Source organism: Malania oleifera, chromosome 12 (assembly GCF_029873635.1).
Source record: "Malania oleifera isolate guangnan ecotype guangnan chromosome 12, ASM2987363v1, whole genome shotgun sequence".
Classification (NCBI taxonomy): Eukaryota; Viridiplantae; Streptophyta; class Magnoliopsida; order Santalales; family Ximeniaceae; genus Malania; species Malania oleifera.
The window spans coordinates 66242370-66253781 of record NC_080428.1 but is presented as its reverse complement, the minus strand read 5'-3'; positions in this window follow the sequence as shown (position 1 = coordinate 66253781).

Below are 11412 nucleotides of genomic sequence, written 5' to 3'. Positions count from 1 at the left end.
ACAATATTCACATAGAGCAATTGATAAATAAAATATAATTTTCAGAAAGTAAGTATAGCATTTCTATAAAAGACTAGTGTGTAACAATAAATATTTTTTATTTTTATTAAGTAGTATGTAATAAAATATTTTATTCTCCGATAATTAATGCAAGATGTTAGACTACATATAAAATAATTAAATATTAAGTTGTATATTTTAAAATCTCGAATAGATAACTATAAAAATCAAAAAACTTAAGAGGGGGGGGGGGATTCACTATTTAATCTTTTTTAGCACAATATTAAATAATTATTAGTGTTATTTTTTTTTAATTGTTGAGCCACTAAGCTAGTGTGAAGCATGAAGAATAAATGTTACTTGTGTTTGCACTTTCATCCACACATCCTAAAGTTTGATTTCAGATAAAGGCCAAGAGGTAAACTATAGCTAGTCTTATTAGATAATATCTAATATTTTTCGCCCCTATATCTATCACAAATTTAAATTCTCATGCAATTTTAGAAAATTAAATATTCATAAAATTTTATAATTGTGAAATAAAATTAAAATGTTATTCCAAATTCAACTTTAGTCATTGGATAAAAAAAAAAAAATTCAAGCGCTATAAGTAAAATTCATTCATGATAGTTTTTAATGTATCAAAAAAAATATTTATAATTTTTTATTGGCATAACAAAAATACTCTCATGCTTCTAATTTTTATGAAACTTCAACAAAAGTTGAAGCTCCAATCTTCTTAAGCTTTGACAAAAGAAGAAAATAGTATAAAGAAACAAATGATTTGAAGCTTAAATTTTTTGTCCCTTTTTGTTGATAGATTCTTGTTAGTCTATCCAACATTCATTGGACTTAAGGCTAGTCTTCTAACTTCTAAACTTAAAATTTGAAGTCTGAAGTGTTAGAAAATTTATATAAGAATGGATCTTCAACTTATTTTGTGAATCATAATCAAGTAAGAATATGTATAAAATGAAGTAAGAGATACCTTATGTCATTTTTGCTGCAACAATCGAGTTTTTGGATGTTAGTATCTCTTTTATTTCTATTGATCAAGTTCTAATAATGCAAAAACTACTTGATCTCCTTACCCATTACTCTTATATTTGGATTAGTGATGGAAATTCTTCCAAAACTTGACTAATTGGTGAGAGGCACCAAGTGTAACGACCCGAAAATCTATACCATTTTTTTTCCTTTCAATTAAACTTTACTATATACTGAAACTTAATTTACTTTGATATCCTTGGATTATCTATTATAACATCTCAAACCCCAAATGAGCACTAAAGAAACCCTATTCATTTTGCACACCTACGCAGCGGGAAAACATAAAATTATACATCCATATTTACAATACCAGAATTCAATAATTCCCCAAAATATACATACACGAAAAACACATCTCCCAGTAACATCCCCTAAAAACCCTAGAAAACTACCCAAAAACACATCTCTCTGAAAACACTTACCCCACAATCAGGGCAATGCAACAATCCCTCTATCGGCGAGCCTGATCTGCTTCTCTAAATGGATCACCTGAAAAATGTTAAATCAATAGGATGATACAACGTTTAGTAAGAGGAAATATGCTATTACTAGTGTGTAGCGACTAAGTTCCATAAATATTATACTGATAAATATCTGAAATTGTAAAAGCTAGTATAACAATATATAGTATAACTTGCATTTATTATAGTATAAAATACAACTGTAATATCTGAGTTTTCTACTTTTTCATACTTTTAGTGTCATAATATAATTTTTGATATTCTGTAAATCTGTATACATATACATAACTACGATATTTACCTTGAAAAATTGTACGTCATGATTTAACCCCTCATGACAGGGTTGTACAGTCCTAAAGCAGGACTTAACTCTGGTTGGCCTATTAGGATAAGTCAACTGTAACTCTACCAATCCTTAGTCCGGCCATCTGCAATCCCTCCAAGGCACGGTACTAGTATCTACCTCGTCAAACCAGTCACCTCAACCCAGTCTTCTAGGGAGCCTACAATCTCTCCAAGCACGGTTGACGGAATCCTTCACACACTATCTAAGATGTGTGGTTGCCCTCTGATCTGTAATAGCAACGTTACCGTGCTTTACTAATATCTAAACTGATTCATCGGGGTCTGATACTGTATAATATTATTTTCTATATATACATCTTACTATTTCATCATGATTTCAAAATAACCATAACACCGTAAACTATTCTGAAAATACTGTAATATTAATAATAATAATAACTTTTAATTATTTTTTTCTTTTTTTTTTATAAATTCGATTAATTAATTTGTTTTTTTTTTTTTGGGGGAATCCCTCCACTAATCTTCTATATCCCTTTTTGGGGTTATTACACACATCGACTATCCATCTCCCACCCCCTCTACTTGCAGGGGCGGTTAGCATAAGTTTGAACATAATAATTTGATCTGTATAGTTACGGTATCGTGCTCCTGAAACTGAACTGAACTATCATCCGAATTCTGATAACATATAATACATGATAATATATTTGTCTAACATAAATAGATTGATAGCATTTTCTGTAATTATATACATACATACATACGACCTTATGCCGATTTCTTTCATATCTGCGGCCTTGCGCCGAACTGACATCTCATAAATACGGCCTTGCGCCGAAATCATACATATAACACGGCCTTGCACCGGCTATCAATCACGGCCTTGTGGCAAACACTTCATACTTATCATTCTGAATAAATAATTCATTTATCATATATTTTAAAATCATAATGTACTACATTATTTCATAATCTCTGAAAAACATAATTTATTCATAAAATTGTCATATCATAGTACTTTCCACGTAAAATAATATTCATGCCACACAATGTTGTATAAAACCATATATTCTATTCTAAAATCATATTTTATAGCATTTCATACTAATATATATACATTTTAACATAATAACAGTATTTTCCCAAATATGCATTTTCTCAATAATATACAAATATAATACATGCTTTCCTGAACATAATTCTTCTAATTAATAATAATTTTCATGGAAAGATAACTACTTTAGTTTATTCCCTTACCTGATTTTTTAGAAGAAACCCCCCTAAAATTCACTGGTTCTACACCCGTAGGGTTCCCCATTCAACACCCTGAAAATGATAACTCCCAGAACCAAACTTCATTATTTTTCCGTGAATAACATTTCATATAACTATGGGAAGACCAAATTCTAAATAAATAGTCTTACCTTAAACCAGGGATGAATTCCAAAGTAGTTCCACCGATGATCCACTCCGGTAGGTTTGCAAAGAACTTTCCTAGGAGCGTTGTGATGGCTTCAGATCGTCGAACCGGCGAGAATCCAGCCCGAGATCTTAGAAAGAAGGTAGAAGGGACGAAGGGAGGAGAAAGAGGGAGATTTTGTGCGAGAATTCAGCTAAAATATGAAGTTTAGGCCTATTTATACACTGGCCTTCGTCGACGAGTCACGTCACTTCGTCGACAAGGTCAAGAAGGCAATTCGTCAATGAACTCTCTCCCTCGTCGACGAAATTCAGAATTGCCAAAACATCCTCTCGGTATCTTCTCGTCGACGAAGCATACCCTCGTCAACGAGCCCAATATGTAACGTCGTCGACGAAGTCTGCTGCCACCCTCTTTTACTATTTCTATTTTCCTCTTTCTTTATTATTTAAATATCATTATTCTTTGGGTCATTACACTAGGCACCACTCCAAAGCTAAGGTGAGGAGCACAAATTATGTCAATTATTTTAGAAAATCAACCGGTTAAATTATAATATGGGATTATTAAATTGGAGTATTTGATTATAGCAAATTTTTAAGAAATATTTTGGAATTAAGTTAAATTTCAAGGATTTGATTAAATTAGATTTCTGGAAATATTTTGGAATTAAATTAACTGCAGGGATTTGATCCTATTGGTATTTTAATATGTTAGAAATTAAATTTAAATATGGGAAGCGGATCAAACCCGCGTTTTTAGAATTTAACCGGTTAATGGGAGTATGTGAGCTTAGGAAATGTTAAAAAATAATTATTACTCTGGGAATTGAATTAATTGATTTGGAGGAAATGTGAATTTCAGGATTTTGAGGTTTTGAGCGCCACGGGCGTGGGATTGGGTATTTTAGCAGGCCTCTCAGTAAGTTAGGTAAGGGGAATAAATTATAACAGCTATTTTGGGAAATAAACTAGATGATTTAAAGTATGTGAAAATAAAATATGATATTTTATTGGTGATTATTATGATATGAATATCATATAAAAATTGTGTGGCATGAGTAATATGATATGACTGATTTTTATTGGGAATATAATTGAAACTAGGATAGGTGTTTTGCATTGAGAAATGAGACTATGATATGTATAAATATTGAAATGTTTATATATAAATGAAATTATGATAAACCCTGTTATGTTCTATATACATAACTGTGGATGATATGAGATTTTTATATGGAAAAGATGAAATATGATATACAGGTATGTTTTACAATGTTATGATATAATGTGAGATATAGATGTGTTTACTTGAAATGAAGATATACGTGATATAAAATATGTTGGTATAGAGATATTTTATACTGAAATATTGAATTGAGTTATATACTGATAGGAGATGAATTGAGTAATGATATGATGAGAATGAATTAGAAAATGATGAGAATATTACTGATGTGATGAAATGTACCAACATATTGAAATGGGAATACTGCAATGTGAATATTTCAATGTGAATACTGAATTATGAATATTGAAATGTGAATATGGAAATGTGGAAATGAGAACCCTGATGGACTAGAGTATTTCTGAAAGCACGGTACCGTTGCTAGTGGGATGACAAGTGCAACCACACGATCTCGTGGAGAGTGTGGCGTGATAGTTAATTGAGCTAGTGAGAAGGGTAGTTTTACCCCTAGAGTCCGGACCAGGGTTAGATAGGCCAATCGTACTACAGAAGAATTAATGGATTTCTTATTTTGATCTAACCGAGTAGGCTAACTGCAGTTTAAATCCAGCCTTCGGGTTGCACAACCCTGATCATGGGGGAAGCATGACGTGGAAAATATCCTCAAGGTAGCCATGAGTTACAAACAGCACACGTATTGGTTATCGAGGACAATCATGAGCTATATGGTGAAATGAAAATGAAAAAAAAAAAGAGTGTAGGGTTAATTACATAAATAATTAGGCAAAGTAAAACTCTCCGCCTGAGGGCTTACTGAGTAAGATGAGTGCCCTAATAAGTATCAGTTGTAGTCACGCTCAAGTTAATCGGGTAGGGTTATAAACAATATCAAAGCAGAGGGGCGCTACATGTATTGGCGTGTAATCTCCCCTATTATCGGGAACTTTCGCTATAAATATTGGTTGCATGTGTATAAATTTGAGAAATGGAATTAAAGCTTATAAAAGATTATGTTTTATATCTATATGATTATGAGTACATATCAGTATATTTTCTCAAATGATATAATCACTTAAATGAGTATATTATGATATAACTAAACTTATACTGTTACACACTATAAATAATTTATTCCGTCTTACTGAGAGTTGTCTCACCCAAATATTCAAATATTTCAAGGAACCATAACAAATCAGGAGATAGAGCTCCGAGATAGAGGGAAGCTAATACCCTGATATACAGGGTAAGTGTTTTGTGTAGGGGATGTGTTTGTGTAATCCCCTAGAGTATGTTATGGATTTTTGGGTTGTGTATGGATGTATAGAACTCTGGTTATTTGTATTCTAGATTGTTTGTAAATATTAACTTTCGTTGTTAGGTTTGTTTTTATGTGATAATCTGATTACCCGGTACCCTACTTCAAGTGTAAGAACCCGATCCGTGAGATTTGGAATATATAAATAAGGAAAGGGCAAAACAGTAAATTGAGCAGGCTTCGTCAACGAAGCCAGAGATCGTCGACGAAGACGAAGGCCCTTCATTTGTTTGGTGACTAAATGCAGAGGCTCGTCGATGAGGAGAAGCCAAAGGTTTTGGGAAATTTGAAAATCTCAGGTTCGTCGACGAGGCCAACGCTACATCGACGAACTACCTATGTTGACTCGTCGACGAGGTTGGCCAAGTCAAAGGTTCTATAAATATCTTTTTCCATTGCTTCATAACTAAGATATCAAAATCCTCTCTCTCTCTCTCTCTCTCTCTCTCTCTCTCTCTCTCTCTCTCTCTAGATTTCATCGTCATACGTTGTTAGAATCGACGATCTGACGTTACTACGAGGATCAGGGAAGGATTCTCTTCGAAATCTGTGGAACGGATCTTCCTGTCAAGCGTGTTTGGGATTTGACCCAAAATCGAGGTAAGGCTAGGTTTTCATTTTCGTTTTGGTAGTTTTGTAGAGAATGGAATTGTAACTATGTTTTGTACTGTGATTTATAGGTTTTGGGAATTCGGTTCGCTATTTAGGAATTGTAAAGTTTGGGTTTGGATTTTTAGGAAAAGGTAAAGGGATTCTGTTTATATCGGTTATTTTTGAAATCAAATTTGGTAGAACCGTTGTTGACTCTACGAGTCCAATCCTGTTTTGATAATGACAAATCACTTGATATTTGATCTGTGCATTGAGTTTGTGAACAGGAACTATATTAAGCATGTACGGAAAGATAACAAGTCATGGAAGCCACAAAGTAAAGCTAACAAATCTTGGCAAGATCCATAGAACTCAAAGAGTACAAGAATCAAGATGCAAGCGGAAAAGTTCAAGATCATCTTGGGAATGGGTATTTAGAACTCATGTACTTACATTCTCGTATGATTTAATTTGAGGCTCAACATAAATTAGAATTTCTTTAGGATTCATGCATTTCATGTATATCATTAGAGAATCTTCATGGACTTAGAAATATTTTTGAAATCATGAAAAATATGTTTTATAAAAGACTCAAGAAAAAAAAGCAAAGCATTTTTTGAAATTAGAAAAAGAAAATAAAAAAAGGGAACTTCGGTAGCCTAAACTCCACCTCAGTAGCCTGAAGAATTTCTTCAGGAGCCTGAAGATTAAGTTTGATAGCCTGAAGAATTAATGGGAAAACACAGAAAGTGGCCAAGGCACCTCGGTCACCTGACCTTGGAACCTCAGACGCCTGAACTCACTTCAGGAGCTTGAACTACCCTTTTTAGGCGCCTGACCCTGTATTCCAAGCTATTTTCTCAAAGGGTTAATGACTTCGGTCGCCTGAACTTCACCCCTCAGGCGCCTGAACTTGCGGGAAACTTAAAATTGTGATTTTTATTAAAAAGAACTAGCGAGCTATTTCTTTGATCCAACGGCTGAGATCAATCCTCAGGGTTAGACACTATATATACTGATTATATAAACTCTAAAAAAAAAAACGAAGACACACAACAAGAGAAGAACACATCGTATTGCAAGCTTGTAGAGAAACTTGAGCTAATTGTCTGCACTTCATTCTACTTTCATTGTCTTTGGGCAAAGTTATTCCGAAAATCAAAGGGCATTCATTCATTCAACTGTACTTCAATCCAGTATTGAGGTTTGATCTTTCAAGTTATTATTTTTAAGAACTTCTCATCTCATTACGTGCTCTTGATTATCTTTAGAAAAGTTTTGATTTTGAGTGTGCGTAAACATATAAAAGTTGATTTTTGAAAAGATCATTACTTGAGAACGTTTTGTTAGATCGGCTGATTAGTTTTTGATTCAAGGGTATATAGATATACATATATATTGTTCATAGAGCTTATTATTGAAAAACCTATTTTGATTAAAAGATTGATCTTGAAAGTGCCTATACATATACATCGTTATTCTAAACAAGATCATTGCTTGATTTAGGGTGTGTGATAGAATGAAAGGTTTGATTCAAGTGTGTGTTTGCTAAAAGATCTATATTTCAGATATATTAACGCTTGATTAAATATCTTTGGTACTTATAACTATATATTCTAGTGAGAGATATTTTCTGAAAAATAATATACTCAGTTTGTGATTTAATACATGAAAGAAAAACTTTGTGATTTTGACTGATTTAATATTCAAGACAGATTTTTTTGTTAACAAGTTCACATCAAATATATTTGCGCATTTTTGCAAAGTGAACCAAGAACCCTAGTGTACTCCAAAACATTTTAAATATATCTTTACTTGAGAGTTTTGGTTAAATAAGGATTTGTGTGTTGAAGCATATCATACATAAAATGATTGTATCATTTTCATGCATTCATGAGTTTCAATTTTAATCATATGTTAATGTGTTAGGAAATTGAATTGTACTCACAAGCTTTTGTTAGAAGCATTGTTTTGAGTGTTAATTTTCAGATTCTATTGTATACACCGTTCGGTGTGTGAACCGGTGTGAGAGGAGAGAGTAGTATCTCTTATAAGCAGCGGAGTAGGAGGGAGTTGTGCCTCTTGTAAGCAGCGGATTGTAAGGGAAGCTCCGTCCCAATTTAAGGAGCAGGGATTTAGTGAATCCTTGAGTGGTTGCTCAAGGCGAGGATGTAGGCCAAGTCGGCTGAACCTCGTAAAACCGTGTCTGTCCTCTCTCTTCCCTTTACTCTTTATTTTTAACACTGCATTTAAATTGTGTATATTGCATGTATAGGTTGGATAGCCATACACATAAGTAATTGAGTAACAAAAATTCATTGGTAAATATATAAGAAGGGTTTAAGAGGTAAATAAGTGTCAAAGAATTTTTAAATACCCAATGCACACCCCCCCCCCACTCTTGGGATTAGACCTAATTCAACAATTGTGGTTCACGATCCTGTGTGTGTTTTGACTACTTATTTGGGAAAATCTAACAGATAAAATTTTGATTTTTTCATGTTATAGTTTTGGGAAAAGGGGGGCATTGGGTTGCATCTCTGGTTTCGTTGGAAAACCGTGGATATATTGTAATATATATTGTGTTATGGAGATGGCCGTGTCTTGACTTGTTTTAAACTGTATTTTGAAAATCGTGATTGTTGAGATTACGAAATGAGTGTGGAATGACTTGTTATATGAACATGCATGTGTTGTGATTTTTTGAAATGAGATATAGGAACGGAGTTTTGAATTGTTCTAGGTTATGAAAGAGTGTTCGGCTCTATATCCGAAAGTGTGAAATACCACCTGTTAGTGGCAAGAGTGTCCGACTCTATATTCGAGGGCGTGTAATACCGCCTTTCCAGCTAATCACCGAAGGGTGTGGATCCACCAGATATAACAGTACGATGCCATGGGAGCCTGGGGCTACGCCATGTGCCAGGGACGTCGTGTAATGTAGGCCAGCTTCGGGCCGAAGGGTGTGGCGACATCGGGTTACTTGATTATGTGTGTCTGTGTGTGTGTGTGATGAGCACTATACTGAAACTGTTTTGTGAAAAATACTAGAATTGTATTGAACTGTGTATGTTTTATGTCATGATAACACTCATATGCCACACACCGATATAACTTGTATATGCCTTATTAAGAAGTGTCTCACCCCTATTGTACGTATATGTTTTTAGGTCCTTCGAGTAACTGAAACTAGCTTCTTTATGTTGGGAGCGTAGTGGTCGGTGTACTGCATGAAGTACTTGTGTAAGTACTAGGACTATATCATGTTGTCGTTTTGGGTTTTGGCTGGCACCCGAGTTTATGTTTTATGGAGCTTAGACACCTTCTGTATAGACCCTAGTATGGTATTATGTATGTATAGAAAGAACATTTTTTGCTGTGTATATGTCGTGTATGTGAATGTGTATAGGGTGTACGGGAACCCCACAGGGTTGGACCATTATTCATTATTGTACCATTGGTGTTTTGTATGATACAGGGACAGGTTAGGTTACTACATCACACCTTGGGTCCCATTATCAGGTTCGGGGCGTGACAGCTTGGTATTAGAGCTAACCAGGTTGGTAGGTCTTGTAGACTTGGTTAGGCGTAGCTATGTGTACATACTAGAGTATAAGATGTAGGAAATAAGTAGTATAGGTCAAGGGTTGTTTTGTTGCTAGACAGGGACTCGTTGGCAGTGTTATGTGTTTTTCCTGGAATGATGAATTAAGTAAAATCACGGCAAACCATTGATGATTTTCGTGTCGGTGTGATAGGACAGACCTGGACCCGTGAGATGGTAGTTAACATGATTAGATGTCAATGATTGCATTAACTGTAGGTGTCGTAGGAGTGCTAATAGATTCCTATCGTATTTTCAGAATGGAGCCCAAGGATAATAATTTGAAAAATGGCTCCGAGGAGACTACGAGTGATGAGTCTCTTTCTGTGCCTTGAGGGTTGACGAGGCAGGTTATGCAGGAGATCAGGTGGAGTCTTAGGAGATGCGAACATTCTTCTACTGCTGCGGGGTGTACCATTGAGATGTTCACACATATGCACCCTCTGATGTTTTCAAGAGGACCCGATCCGATGATAGCAAAGGACTGGGTCGAGAAGACCGAAAGGATTCTGGAGGTCCTACAATGCATGGATAAGCAGAGAGTCCTCTACGCTACCTTCCAGTTGTCTAGGGAGGCGGGGCGATGGTGGATTGTGGTGAGTCTACTGGAAAAGTAGAGAGCCAGTCCTACAGAGATGACATGGAGCCGATTCAAGGAAGTGTTCTTTGAGAGATACTTCCCAGCCTTCCACACGCGATGCTAAGGCGGATGAGTTTTCTGCTCTAACATAGGGAGATATGACGGTGCACGGGTATGCTGCTCGATATATAGAGCTATCCCGTTTTGCGCCGTGTTTGATCTTGAATGAGTATGAGAAGACTCGGAGGTTTAAGAAGGGTATGAGGAAGGACATTCGTAGATTAGTGAGAATGCTACAGATCCGTGAGTTTTTGATTTTGGTGGGTAAGGCCACTGTGATCAAGATCGACATCCAGGAGGATGAGGTGGATAAGGAATCGAAGAAGAGGCCAGTACCTTCTAGTTCTCAGTCTGGATCTCGCCAGGGACCATGGAAGAAGAAGAACAAGGGCTCAGGTTACCGTTAAAATACCGAGCGTCAGAGTTCTCAGGTGAATCAGTCGAGTGATCGTTGTATTAGGTGCCATAGATGGCGTGACGGGAATGCCGGCCATTTAGGGGTAACTACTACAACTGTGACTAGTTAGGTCACATAGCTCGGGACTGTCACGCACCAAAGAGGGCTACGCCCGTTTCAAGTCAGAATCGGGGAAGTAATCAGATATCCTGGGGAACTTATCAGGCGAACACAGCTCTAGCAAGGGTATACTCACTTACTCCAACGGATGCTGAGCATGCAAGGAATGTGATGACATGTACTATGATGTTGCTTCTAAATAGAGCTGTGGTTTTATTTGATTCGGGTGTGATTCATTCCTTAATATCTGCTAACTTTGTAAAACTATATGGGGTTGAGACCCGAGTCATGAATGAAGAATTGTCTGTAGTTACACCATC